Below are 13,627 nucleotides of genomic sequence, written 5' to 3'. Positions count from 1 at the left end.
CCGCAGCACCTAGCCGTGATTTTCTTGACAAACAACTGCCACCTGATGCAGATGAAGGATGATACCACACATCCTATATGATTTTATTTTCAGATTTTTCCCTAAGGTTTTATTATGAAAAATTCCAAGCACACAATAAAGTTGTAAGAATTTTACAATGAACATATATATAGCTGCACCTATAATGTACCATGACTGTCTTACCATATTTGCTTTATCATATTTATCCTTCTATCCATCCATCAACACATCTTTGGTTTTTTTTAATGCATTTCAAAACAGTAAGACAGTCAGCAGCACATTACTTCCTAGGCATTTTAATATGTATATCATTAACCAGGGTTCAATAGTGTTTGTGGGACTTTTCCCCCACCTTCAATGTAAAAGTTACATACAATGAAATGCACAAACCACTGGGCAAATTTTGACAGTGCATACTGCTACGTAACCCAAACACTTTTCAAGATGCAGAAAGTTCTGGAGTGATGAGGAAGTTCCCTCAAGCTCCTCCTTTGACAATATCTGCATCCTCCCACCAGAGGCAATCCCTTCTTGATTAAGCTTAGTTACAGATTGGTTCTTCCTGTCCCCAAACTCAATCTATTAGGAATCCTGAAGTACACACTCTTTGAGTAAGCTTTTTCTCATAGCATCAAGTTTCTGCAATTCATTCAAGTTGTTTCATGTACTGCTAATCTGTTTTTACTTACTGCTTGGTGAGTGGCATACCATAATATTAACAGAGCACAAATTATTTATCTATTCTCTCAGTGATGAATACCTGGGCTATTTTTGCAATAACAGTTTCATAGTCCAGCGATAACTACAACTGCAATGGAAGGGTCAGAGGGTAGATATCTATTCAGTTTTTTTTTTTTTTTTTTTTTTTTTTTTTTTTTTTTTTGGAGACAGAGTCTTGGTCTATTGCCCAGGCTGGAGTACAATGGCGCGATCTCGGTTCAATGCAACTCTGCCTCCCAGGTTCAAGCGACTCTCCTGCCTCAGCCTCCTGAGTAGCTAGGACTACAGGTGCACATCAACACACCCAGCTAACTTTTTATATTTTTAAAAGAGACAAGGTTTCACTATGTGGGCCTGGCTGGTCTCAAACTCCTGACCTCAAGCAATCTGCCCGCCTCGGCCTCCCAAAGTGCTAGGATTACAGACCTATCTATTCAGTTTTATAGGAAATCACCAGACCTTTCTTTAAAGGGGATGAACCATTTATAGTCCCACCAGTAATGTGTGAGAGTTACAGTTGCAACACATCCTTACCAACATCTGATGTTGTTAGTTTTGTTTTCTTTTAATTTTAGCCACACTGGTGGGTTTGAAATGGCATCTCATTGTGGTTTTTCCTGCTTCCTGTGAGTTACTTGAACATTTTTTAGAATTCCATCGTAATTTACCTACGGTGGCTTTTAATGCATCTCTTTGTATGGCTTTTTGAACGGTTGCTCTAGATATTACATTACATATGCATAATTTATCAAAGTCTACTGGGGCTGACATTTTACCAGTTTGAGTGAACTGCAGCACACTTAACTCCTATTGTATCCCTTTATCCTCTCTCATTTACAGCAGGATGGCCTTAAATATTTCCCTTACATACATCAAAAGCCACATTAGACATTTTCCAAACTCCTTTATAACTTGGACTCTGTTGTGGAACTCAGTTTCCACCAAGCACACACACCTGCATGAGATGACAGAGGCAAAAATGAATGTCAGGAGGCAGAGGATGCTCTTGGGCTTCTGCTGCTTCTACTGTTTTCTGGCAAGCATGAGCAAGGGATGTTATTTTGCTTTTGAGGTAGCTGTTGTTAGAGCTCTGAGTCCGGTCCCAAACTTCTCAAGTATCAAAAAGTGTGGCTCTCGTCCTGCTCACACAGTTCTCAGCAGACGCGGCAGGGTCCTTAAGGGAGCAGCCGCCCCGTGGCTTCTTAACCACAGTTTCCTTGGAGGTCTGGTTTGATACGGTTCTCGCCTGTGCCTCTAGCCTCTCTTAGGATTCTTCAAGGCACTTAAGAATAGCAATACACGGCCGGGCGCGGTGGCTCGAGCCTGTAATCCCAGCACTTTGGGAGGCCAAGACGGGCGGATCACGAGGTCAGGAGATCGAGACCATCCTGGCTAACCCGGTGAAACCCCGTCTCTACAAAATATACAAAAAAATAGCCAGGCGAGGTGGCAGGCGCCTGTAGTCCCAGATACTCGGGAGGCTGAGGCAGGAGAATGGCGTAAACCCGGGAGGCGGAGCTTGCAGTGAGCTGAGATCTGGCCACTGTACTCCAGCCTGGGCGACAGAGTAAGACTCCGTCTCAAAAAAAAAAAAAAAAAAAAAAAAAAGGAATAGCAATACACTGGCCGGGCGCAGTGGCTCATGCCTATAATCCCAGCACTTTGGGAGGCCAAGGCGGGCGGATCACAAGGTCAGGAGATTGAGACCATCCTGACCAACAGGGCACTCCAGCCTGGCGACAGAGCAAGACTCTGTCTCAAAAAAAAAGAGAAATACATCTTTTTCTGTTGAAGCTCATGTATCCTCTTGTCTGTAACTGAACTCTAATGGTTATAGTTCCACAGCTAATTACTGGCAGAACTGGGATCAAAACTCAGATCTCCGTTCTTTCTTCTGCAGTGCGCTGCAGAGTCTTTCTCTCAACAATGTTCTTCAAAGAAGAAAGAGTTGAAAGTCCCACATTCTATTTTGAGAACACACACTGGGAATGAAATGTTTGTATTTCTCTGTCACATCCTTTTCACCCTACATGTGTGGTTATCTTTGCCTGGGTGAGTTAAACCACTGCTCAGGAATGAGACACTGTGGGTGTTTCTTAGGCAGCACAATGGTGACAGCAATGGGCATATTTTTCTCCCGTGCCTTGTTACTGGGCTGAATTAATCAAGACATTTGTTTCTTAAAAGATTCAACTCACCCTAGTAAACACAGAAGGATGTAATCTGCAGTGGCTTCTCACACTTCATTGCATGTGGACAAACCCTTATTTATTATTTATTTTTTAAGATGGAGTGTCCCTCACTCTGTCACCCAGGCTGGAGTGCAGTGCAGTGGTGCAATCTCTGCTCACTACAACCTCTGTCTCCCAGGTTCAAGCGATTCTCTTGCCTCAGCTCCCCGAGTAGGTGTGAGTACAGGAGCACGCCACCACACTCGGCTAATTTTTGTATTTTTTTGTAGAGATGGGATTTCACCATGTTGGCCAGGCTGGTCTTGAACTCCTGGCCTCAAGCAATCCACCTGCCTCAGCCTCCCAAAGTGATGGGATTATAAACGTGAGCCACTGCGCCCAGCCAACAAACCCTTAGCTTAGAACTCAAAGATCTGGATGGACATTTCAGCTCAGCTACATCCCAGGTAAGGCCATTGACTGAACCTTTACTGAGCTTCCACTCATCCAGCCCAACTGGCTTCCTTGCTGATCTTCCAACAAGACAAGCACACGCCTGCCACAGGACCTTCACACATGCAATGTCCACTGGATGGAATCTGCATCCTCTTGATATTTGTGTGCTGTGCACCCTGACTTCACTCTAGTGTCTGCTCAAAAAGCTTTCCATAACACCCTGCTCCCCTGACTTACCTTTTCCCCCATAACAGTCAAATGTCTCAATCTTATATACATACCTATTTCTTCACTGATTATCCCCTGTGACTGGCACATAGTAGGAACTCCATAAATCTTTCAGGAGTGAATGAATGTCTGCCTGCAAGTTTGACAGAGACTCGGGGTCCTCCTCTGTAGGCTGACCTCCCAAAGCTGACCTTGAACAACTGCTGTAAATATGAACTGAGACTGGTTATATGAAAACCCATGATCGTGAAAACATGTGCTCAGCACATAGTGAGCATTTTACAAGTTTCATTGTTTCTAAGAAAAACTATTTTTCACATTCTAACATCTCTGAAGTCGAGAAAGTCTGAGCAATCACTGGAGATCACAGAGCAGAGGTTGACACAGTTGTTCCCATTAATGCCTCTTCGCAGAATGGGTGTCAGAGGCTTCAGTGAAAATCCCAGAGACAATGAAGGGAGTCACTCTTTTAACCACTATGAACCAAATGGTTGTGGGAAGAGGCAGGAAGAAATGGAGAACCAGATGTGTTTAGTAACATTCCTAGAAGCAGAGCCAGGAGGCGGCCAGCTCTACAGAACTGCAAAGTGGGTTAAGCGTCGTCTTCACGGGATTCTCATAAGAAATGCTGCATGCTCACAATGATGCAGAGGACAGCACGATATAGACAGATGCAGGAGACAGCACTGAGTTGAAAAATGGATTCTGAAGAGTGACACTCCAAGAGAAGAAGCTTTTGCAATATCTGAGCCAATATATTTGCCTATACTTTACCCTTTATATGTAGGCATAGCAATAAAACATGACAAAAACCCAAGTCTAAAATAGTTCTTTCAATAAGCATAAAAGAAAGATTCAAAGGGATTAAAAAAAATTGTGCCATGATTTAATTAAAAGATTTCTTGGCTTTACATAAAATAATGCCATGTCTTACACTCAGCAGCATCTAAGGTTAGGTGAATTTGTTTGGAAAAAAACTGAAAAACAAGACTTCAAAGCACTCTTGACCCCAGACACTTCTCTACTGGTTCATCCACTGACCTAATTTCCCTGTATTTAATTCCCATGTCTATTTTCGACACTGACTTACATTGCGGATTCCAAAACAACCACTGACTTACATCGCAGGTTCCAATGTAACTACTGTCCTTAACGTGTACATAGATTTGTTGCCTTCTCTCCAGGGGCATGAGATTTGTTGCCTCCAGGAAAGGCAACAAAACTATGTATTCCTTAAGGACAGTGGTTCTCAAAGGGTTGTCCTGGGACCAGCAGCAACAGCATCACCTAGACAGTAGTTAGAAATGCACATTTGCCGGGCGCGGTGGCTCACGCCTATAATCCCAACACTTTGGGAGACCGAGGCGGGTGGATCACGAGGTCAGGAGATCGAGACCATCCTGGCTAACACAGTGAAACCTCGTCTCTATTAAAAATACAAAAAAATAGCCAGGCATGGTGGTGGGCGCTTGTAGTCCCAGCTACTTGGGAGGCTGAGGCAGGAGAACAGCGTGAACCCGGGCCATGGAACTTATAGTGAGCCGAGATCATGCCACTGCACTCCAGCCTGGGTGACAGAGCGAGACTCCATCTCAAAAAAAAAAAAAAAAAAAAAAAAAAGAAATGCATATTCTGAGGCCTCCCAAGACCTGCTAACTCAGACATTGGAGGAGAAGAAGGGTGTTCCAACAAGTCTTTCAGGTCACTATGATTCATGCTATAGAGTTTGAGAATCGCTGCTCTAGGAAAAACACCCAGTACCATCTACCATCAACTTGACCACTCAAGTGTCACCACTCATTGAAGCTTAACTAAAATGTCCAGAGAATTAACTGCGTACCAGGCACTATGTGGAAGGCTGAATGCTGCCTCACAATCCAAAGTGGTATGTGTGTAAAAAATACAAAAATGGGATGACATGAGGGCTGGCGGGGGTGCCAGAACCATGCTCTGTTCAGGGGAATAGAGGACTGATTCTGATCCAAGAGTCCCGGTGGACTTCATCTCTGAATTTTACAGGTGAAGAAGCTGTTCAGAGCCCACTGTGGTGCTCTCTTATTGATGGAGAGGCACAGTCCCTCTCCCCCAAATGCTGGTGGCCTGGAGGCAGTGTCTGAGCTGGCCTTGAAGAGTGAGTAGTAAACCCACAGGTAGGCAGAGGTCTTGAAGGACATTCCGAGTGGAGGAAAAAACAGAAACAAAAGTAGGGAAGTGTGAAAGTAATTATTTTGTTCAGGGAAGAGTGGGCAGCAATCTGTAGTCGTGTAGGTACCTTTTAAGCTTGTAGGAAAGGCTGACGAGTGAGAGATCGGGAGGGACAGGAGAATGTAGCCCGAGAGTGGATTTCCACATCCATGGTCTGAGGTAAGCAGCTGGCAGTGAGGACAAAGATGTTGACGGCAGTGTTTCTCACCCTGTAAGAGGAACATGGGATTTCCTGGAATCTCGTTAAACTGCGGGATCTGATTCATCATCTTGGGATGGGCCTGCAGTTGTGTCTTTTTGAGCAGCTACAAGGTGATGCTGGGATCACACTCGGAGTGGTGAATGCAGGTGCTACAGGGAGAGTGCATGAAGATGCTTGGAGATGATGCCTTTACATTGCTGTCAGGATACATGATTGGGTGGGTCCATGATGGTGTTTTCAGAAGAATGGCAATACATGGAAAGGAAAATGGGAATTGGGGGCAAAAGTTTTTTATAAAGCGAAGGCGGAACATGGAGTTCTACAGACGAAAAGGAGGTTGTTGGAAACAGAACAGTGCATCCACCGCAATTAGTCTCGGCAGTGTGTGACAGTAAGTTCCTGATAACAGTGGCTTAAACCAGAGGGACTTTTATGTCTCTCTCACATTCCCAGAAAGTCAGTAAGTTGGTAGTGTAGGGTGGAATGTGATTTAACAGTGCCATTGGCTTCCCAGGATCCCATCATTCTGCTTTGCCATCCTCAGCTGTAGGTTGAGGCCCCTCAGTGTCCAATATCACACTAGAGCATCAACATCCTTGTTGCAGGCCGGCAGCCAAAAGTAGTGGAAGAGAAAGCCAAAGATGGGGATGCATCTCAACAGCAAAAGTCATTGTAAGTGGCTTCCCTGAAGTTCCATGGCTATGCCCAACTGCCACAGGGGCAGGGAGACATAGTCATTTCTCTGGCTGTTTTGCTCTCCTGAATGTAAGCAGAGGTCTGTTCCTAAGCAGAAAAGGGACAATGGATATAGGGAGGCAATGTGGCAGTCCTTGCTGCAAGTGGAATCCATGGTGACAACTCAAAAGGGGGAGGGCACAATGAAGTAATCAGATTCTTAGGGGATACTTGAGTGTCAGCCTCCTGTGCTCACGGATGTCCAAATCTACTTGTGTCTTGCGATTTCGCTAGTTCATTAGTGTGAGTGTTCCTCTCCTCTGTCATAAAAAACCTGTCCCAATCCTTCTCATCTGCAAGAGCCAGCTCCACTGCCATCTCCTCCAATAATGGTGGCTGCATTTCACAGGGTTGTTCAAGGAGATAGTTCAAGAAGTCAAGGAGATAAAACACTTGGAACAATGCTTGGCACATATTATGCGCTGGGCACATAATAACCACTTAATAAATGCTAGATATGAATTATATGCACCAAGACCCAGCATGGGTGCAGACACACAGTAGGCACTCAATATGCATTGGCTGAATCTAATCTGTAGCTTCTGGACTGACCTCTGTGCCTTAATTTTCTTCCTGTGGCTCATGTGTCCACCACACCTACCATTCTCTAAGGCCCAGCCAAAAGCCAGAATCTAGCCCCAACAGGGACATTATTTAGATGAAAGAACATTTTTCCACAGCCATCCTAGTTTTCAGGGCCTTGCCAAGAAATAGAAAAGAAAAGCAATATAAATGTTAATAGGAAATTGTCTATTCACTTTTACTTAGGCTAATCTACGGCGGACCAACAAAGAGGGAATTAGACAGCCGGAGGGACAGGAAAACACAGGACCTTGACAGGCTGAAGCCCAACAGACTGCAGTTTCCAGGAGGAAATGTAATTCCAGGCCGACAACGAAGGCTACATGGAAATCAGGACAGAGGGTTTCTCCTTGGGATGCCTCTATGGTGTGAGATGAGGTTCCTACTGTGGTCCCTGTTTTCCTGGGCATCCATCAAATTAGTGCCTACCATATGCAGCCACAGGTCTGACTGGTAGGGACAAAAGGGTGATTATAGCAGCTCCTGTCCCCAAGGACTACAGAAGCAAGAAAAATAAACTAATAATTACAATACAGTGTGAAGTAAATGTTACTAGATGTTTAGGCTCAAGATATTAGATAAGCAAGGAAGAGGGGCAGATTGCCAGAACAACAGAGCAGGAGAAAGATTAGGTACAAAGTTGTCTTCTTGTAGAACAGAAGACCCTGAGGCGGGGTTCTAAAGGGTGAATAGGAGTTACCCTGGCAAAGAAGGCAGGAAAAGGTGTTCTAGGAAGTGAGACCACCAGGTACAAAGACTAGAGAGCATGAGTTCACGTCCTTTCCAGGGACACTGATGAAGCTCAAAACCATCATCCTCAACAAACTAACACAGGAACAGAAAACCAAACACCGCATTTTCTCACTCATAAATAGGAGTCGAACAATGAGAACACATGGACACAGGGTGAGGAACATCACACACCAGGGCCTAGCGGGGTGTGGGGAGGGGTTGGAGGCAAAGGGGAAGGAGAGCATTAGGACAAATACCTAATGCATGTGGGGCTTAAAACCTAGATGACGGGCTGACAGGTGCAGCAAACCACCGTGGCACATGTATACCTACGTAACAAACATGCACGTTCAGGTCATGTATCCCAGAACTTAAAGTAAAAAAAAAGAAAAAAAAAGACTAGAGAGATACATCATGATAGGCTAAATAATGCCTCCCAAAGATGACCACCTGATAATTCCTGAAATTTGTGAGTATCACATTACATAACAAAAAAAGGACTTTGTAGGTATGATTAAAGACCTTGAGGTGGAAGATGATCCCAGATTATCCTGCTGGGCCTGAATATAATCACAAAGGTCCTCGTAAGAGAGATGCAGGAAGAGTCGGCGTCAGAGGGAATGTTGGTGTGATAATGGAAGCAGAAAGTGGTGTGATTCATTTGCAGAGGATGGGGCCACAAGCCAAGGGATGCAGGTGGCTGCTAGAAGCTGAAAAAGGAAAGGGGATGGGATTCTCCCTCAGAGCTTCCAGAAGAAAACAGCCCTATGGACACCCTGAATTTAGTTCAGTGAGACTGATTTTGGACTTCTGACCTCCAGAACTATAAAAGAGTAAATCTGTGTTATTTAAAAGAGTAAATCTGTATTATTTTAAGCCATTAAGTTTATGGTGATTTGATACAGTAGCAACAGAAAACAAACATACACGTGTTAAGGGTGTGTCTTCCAGAATGTTAAGGAAGAACATCAGAAAACTGAATCAGAGGAGGCAGGCTCAGGCCAAGTCATGGAAGGATCTGTGCACCAGCCTGAGTTTAAGTTTTATCCTCAATGCGGAGCTTCCACTAAAGCGTCTCAGCAGAGGGATACTAAAGCGCTGACTCATCAAATTTCTGGATCTTAAATCTTAGCAATGACCACATGTCTAATTCTCCATTTTATTGACTCATTTCTTTTATTATAGACTGTAATGACTGTATAAAAAAAAGGAATAACCTAATGGAATATGGAAGGCTATTTCATCCCTCCAAATTCCACTCTAATGTTCTTGAAGATGCATACACGTATCTGCAGGGCTGTGATCCAGTATGAGCATGGGTGTGCAGACAGGGAGACTTACTGGAAATTGGGGATTTCTCCCCAGAATCCTGGCCTGATGACTGCTGTATGGCTACAAAGGTCTTGTTCAAATGTCCCACCCTGCTTCAACTCCAGGAACAGGACAGGCAACCCATGTTCACTGAGTGCTCTCTTAGGGCCAGAAGCTTTGTGAACATCCTATCATTGAGCTCTCCACAATCCTTCTGCGCAGTACCCTCAGCTGCCGGGAGCCTCTTGTAACTGAGCCTGATTCCCTGAGCACTGCTGTTGCAAGGCACGACACCCATCAGTGAAGCCTGGAAAAGATGATCATCCACCTACACATGGTCCCTACCTACCTCTGCCCAGTCTCTGTCTATACACAGAAAAGCCCTGAAGGGTAGAATTCCAGCCGGCCTCCTCCTTCTCACTCACTCTTGGTACACCAACCTTTATGCACTCACACACCCCACGTCAGGGCCCCTGCCAGCTATGTCTTTGGCCGAATGTTGCTTGCTGCCAAAGGAATCACTTAGGTGGCCTCTAAGCAGCCCCGGATCTGACAAGCTGGGTCTGCTCTAGCACTGCCGCTAGACCCCTGAGGCCATGGCCAGACACGCAGAGGCTCTAAAGCAGTGCTCTGGCTGTTGCCAGAGCAGGGGACCCAAACTAAGGAGGATCCAAGGCACAAGAAGCCTGAGCTCAAATCCTCACTGAGACACTTCATGGCTATGAAACCTTGGCCAAGTCACTGTCCTTCCATCAAAACAGGAGGGTATGGCCATCACCTGTGCTTGCCACCATGGTGCACCCCACAAGTTAGAAAGCGACACTTCCCATGCATCTGACAGGTCCCACAGCCACAGAGGGCTCTGTGGTGGAAACACAACACAACACAACAAAACACAACACAACACACACCTGGCAACACTGGGCATGCTGAAGCCTCAAATTTGAGCTGTTTTCAACAGTGTTGTCATGAACAGATTCTTGCAGTCTATTCCACCCCCTTCCATCTTTTCTTTTAGAATCTATATTTGGAGACAGTACTTCCCTGGAAATAAAAGCATTGAGTTGAAAGGTCTATCATGGAGTTAAAGGATATGCACAATTTATGGTTCTTGTGATGACCTGGCTCTCTCCAGGAAGAGCAATGTCGATCCCACCAACTCAGATCAGACAGCACTGCTCGTGTCCCTACTTCATTCCAGCATGGAACCAAGCACTTCAGTTATTCTTTTCCAATACCACACAACGCTCAGCCCCATTTGACTGATGAGGAAAGTGAAATTATGGAAAGCAAAGTGACTTGCCCAAGGCAATGCAGTTATTTTGATACAGAGCTGCGAGAAGGATCTGAGTCCCTGGAATCTTCCAACTCCATTGTATCTGCTGAATTATTCAGGTCTTTGAGTTATCCCACACTACTTCAACAGCTCTCGTTTATTACACATAACCACAGGCCAGGTTCTAGACGCTACTTTATTATATACACTACCGCGTTCGTCCAAGGCAATAAGGCAATAAACACGATGATGTTGCTGATGATGATAGTAGCACCTACCTACTACTGAATGTTTAATACGTGCGGGCATTGTGTAAGGCACTTACATTATTTTAACTCTAAAGATCTATGAGTTAGTCTGAACATGCCCAGTTTATAGATGAAAGAACTGGAGCTCAGAAAAGAGACACCCCCCAAGAGTCCCACAGATGATAAATGGAAAACACACCCATCAGTAAATGGATTTGAACACAGGGCTGGCTCCTAACCGTTAACTGCCCCAAGTGGGCGACAAGAGAGACGGTTTCTAAACATGACAGTGAGAAAAATCAGCATTCCGTGTTGGTTTGTCTTCCCTGCAACGTGCCGGCTGTGTGTCGTTTGATCGGTGCTGAGTTTATTTCAACCCCATCAGACTGGCTGCATACAAATGCATGTCTTTCTCCTCTGGGGGCTGCTTCCCATTATAGCAAACATGGATCACACGGCTCAGCCCACACCCCCACACAAGCCTCCAGGGTACCGCCTCCAATGGCCAAGAGGGACCTCGTCAGGGCCTGAGAACAGAGGGAAAACTCCCTCTCGGGGCACCATCTGCACTGCAGAGGAGGACACAGGAAGGGGGAGCTCCTAGAAAGCAGCAAGAGTATCCTGGTATAAGGGATGAGCTTCGAGGCTAGGAAAGAAGCCACAGGTTCAAGTCCCAACTCTGCCCATAACTCAATGTGTGACCTGGGGTAAGTCAGTCTTGGTCACAGGACAACTAATAAAATTATGAAACAAGTAACTTGATGTAATTTCAGATTTCCCTCCTGGAAGGGGATGGAAGAGGTTCTAGTAAAAATAAACTGAATCGCTTTAAAGAAAGGAAGTGATTTGGCAAATCCAGACAGAAAATACCTGGGCCCCAGATCATTTGCATAGCTAACCTACCTTCTTAGAAGTCCTTTTCATCAAAAGACAGAGACATAAATCCCTGTGAATTGGCCCTTTTCTGCCCTCAGGCAGGTACAATCTCAGATTCTTCCTGATCCACAGCATCTCAGATCCTGAAACCACTGCAGAATGAAAGCAGCCTGAAAAAGAAACCATGACCCCATCATCGAGTAAGAATTCTATCATCTTCAGTAGATCCAGAACTGGTACGCGAGACCAATTCCAGCTGAAAAATGTCATGGCTACTAAAGACGTGGGAGGGAATGGGGAAAACACTGGCTTCAGTCCTTCACTGCCCTGACACTAGATGCATCTGCCAGGTGAGAAAGGGAGAGCTCCCGGGGCCACACGTGCCCCTTGGCACAAGCAACCCCATCATTTTACTATGAGTCCATCGGTAAAATACAGGGAGTATCCAGGTGAGTAGGAAAAGCATTCAACCTCCATATAACAAGATTTATAAAATCAACGCTGGCTTGCCAGGGATCCTCTTTGACTGTAACGTAGAGAGTGTCAAGGTGTTAACAGCTGTAAGTGGTTACTAGGTTCCTGAAATCCTATAGCTGGGGTTGATGGTTACATTTCTGATGCACAACAGCCAAGCCTGTCCAAGCACACATGCATCATGCTCCCTCCCTCCTTTCTCCAGCTGCTCTGGCTTTGCAGCCAGTCCTACTCCCTGGTCTCAGTTCTTGGGAATCAAGGGAACTTTCTAAAATATCAAGTTGCTTTAGAGAAGTGTCAATTTGTAAATTCTCCACTTGGCCCTGTCTACCTGCAAAGATACAGATAAGTCCGGGGGAAGCAAAAGAGATTTTGTGTCTCTTTTTAGTTTCCAGATGGAGCTGCCACCCACGGTCGACCCACACACCCAAGTGGCTGATGTCACCGTTATGATTTTAGTAGCACTGTGAGGGCCCTGGGGGCGAGAACCCCCATAAAAATCAACAATATCAAGCATAGCTGAGGAAGCCAGAGAGACAGAAACTAGGGAACCAGAGTGTGCTTAGCTCTGGAAGGGTCTGCAGAATCACCAAGCAGAGACGCATCATATGGACATCTGTGCATACACACAGGATGGAATGAGCCAGGGCCTTAGAGAGGATGACACTTGACCAGGCTGATGATGTCCGAGCTGCTGAGAAGGATCCAGTCCCAAATATCACCCAGTACGACCCTTTGGGAAAATTCCCTTGGCCACTGTGTAGAATGTCAGCCTCGGGACTAAGAAAGCACCTGTCCCAGAGGAGAAAAGAGTGTTTTCAACCAAGCTTGGCACTGTGGTGAGTCCAGCCTCCATGGACTGAACAGAAGTTAGAAGTTGCTGATGTGGAGCTGCTATTGCAGGAACGAAAGAAGGGAGGCGGAAGAGAAAAGAAAAAATCTAAGGAATATGACAGTGCACTGGGCACTGAGGCTGTCTGTGGGGAAAAGAGGCTCTGGAAGGGGGTTGTGGTGGCCACTGTGTAGACAGAGACCCTTATACCCAGCTTAGCCAGGAGCTCTCCTGAGCTCCCCTCACCATAACACAGGCATTACATGCCTGCCTGAGGTATTTCATCCCTTCAGGTGATTGTCATCGTACTATGTTGCTAGGGCGGATGTAACAGAATACCAGACTGGGGGGCTGAAACAACAGGAATTCATTCTCTTAGAGTTCTGGAGGTTGGAAGTCTGATATCAAAGTGTTGGCAGAGTTTGTTTCTTCTTTTTTGTGTGTGTGAGATGGAGTCTTGCTCTGTCACCCAGGCTGGAGTGCGGTGGTGTGATCTTGGCTCACTGCAACCTCTGCCTCCGGGTTCAAGCGATTCTCCTGCCTCAGCCTCCTGAGTAG

General features: G+C 45.5%; 1 protein-coding gene and 1 non-coding gene across 5 annotated transcripts in view; both read right to left on the bottom strand.

Moving 5' to 3' along the window:
- Nucleotides 1–13,627, bottom strand: part of LARGE1 (LARGE xylosyl- and glucuronyltransferase 1) — a 633,576-nt gene that overhangs the window by 407,671 nt on the left and 212,278 nt on the right. The window lies entirely within an intron of this gene.
- Nucleotides 9,858–9,992, bottom strand: LOC123567369 (small nucleolar RNA SNORA76). The gene has a single exon (XR_006690284.1). It is a non-coding gene; the product is annotated as a small nucleolar RNA SNORA76 (small nucleolar RNA).

The sequence above is a fragment of the Macaca fascicularis genome, chromosome 10, assembly GCF_037993035.2.
Source record: "Macaca fascicularis isolate 582-1 chromosome 10, T2T-MFA8v1.1".
Taxonomy (NCBI): Eukaryota; Metazoa; Chordata; class Mammalia; order Primates; family Cercopithecidae; genus Macaca; species Macaca fascicularis.
The sequence above is the reverse complement of the archived record's forward strand: the minus strand, read 5'-3'. Positions and strand labels throughout refer to the sequence as shown.